Here is an 888-nt window from a genome sequence, read left to right on the forward strand (position 1 = left end):
GTAAAAAGTAACACGCATTATATGTAAAAAATTAACACAAGAATTTAATACTTGAATACTGTCAGGAATCACAGTTTAAATTAACATATGTATAATGTTAAATTAACTAAAATAAAACGTTATTTTAACATTTGAGAGCAGTATGAATCTATGGTTTTGATAAAAATGTTAAATTGACATGATCTATATCTGACATATTAAATATGTCAATTTAACACAACCTGTGATTCCTAATGGTATTCAAATGTTAAATTCTTGTGTTAATTTTTTCCATATTATACGTGTTACTTTTTAACACATTTGTGTTAAATTTACACATAAATAAGAGTGAATGATTTGGGATACATGAAATGTGTTAAATTTAACGCATCAGTTTTTACAGTGTAGGTACGAATTTAGGTCAATCCCAAGTTTGACGCAGTGTTCTTACAAATATATCATTAAAATAAAGATAAGGGCAAATAAACTTATTGTGCAAATAATATTGCAGATAATTATAAATTTATGCGTAATGTCTGTTTGGTTATTGAAAAGATACATGGATTACAATCGATCTATTCACGTATTGTATATTTATATGCGCTCGTTGATGTTTGTTATATATTCTAGCAATATTAAATAAAACATTTGATTCATCAACGAGTGATACTGGAACTTGAAATGATCCAAATGGCACTTGCAGAAAAATATTTGCTCTCACATTTCCGATCTCTATCTGGAAACAGACTGTTTTTAATTCGCTAATGTCAGTTTTGTGAACATTTCGTTTGGGAAGATACATGTTTATATATCCTCCAATATGTAGTTCGATGAATGTGAAGCATTCATTCAAAAAGGAACATAATCTTTTAAAGAGGATATGGCATAACCAGAATATGCGGAATATAT

This window comes from Odontomachus brunneus, unplaced genomic scaffold (assembly GCF_010583005.1).
Source record: "Odontomachus brunneus isolate Ranch 3 - 2012 unplaced genomic scaffold, Obru_v1 Obru_scaffold_178, whole genome shotgun sequence".
Lineage (NCBI taxonomy): Eukaryota > Metazoa > Arthropoda > Insecta > Hymenoptera > Formicidae > Odontomachus > Odontomachus brunneus.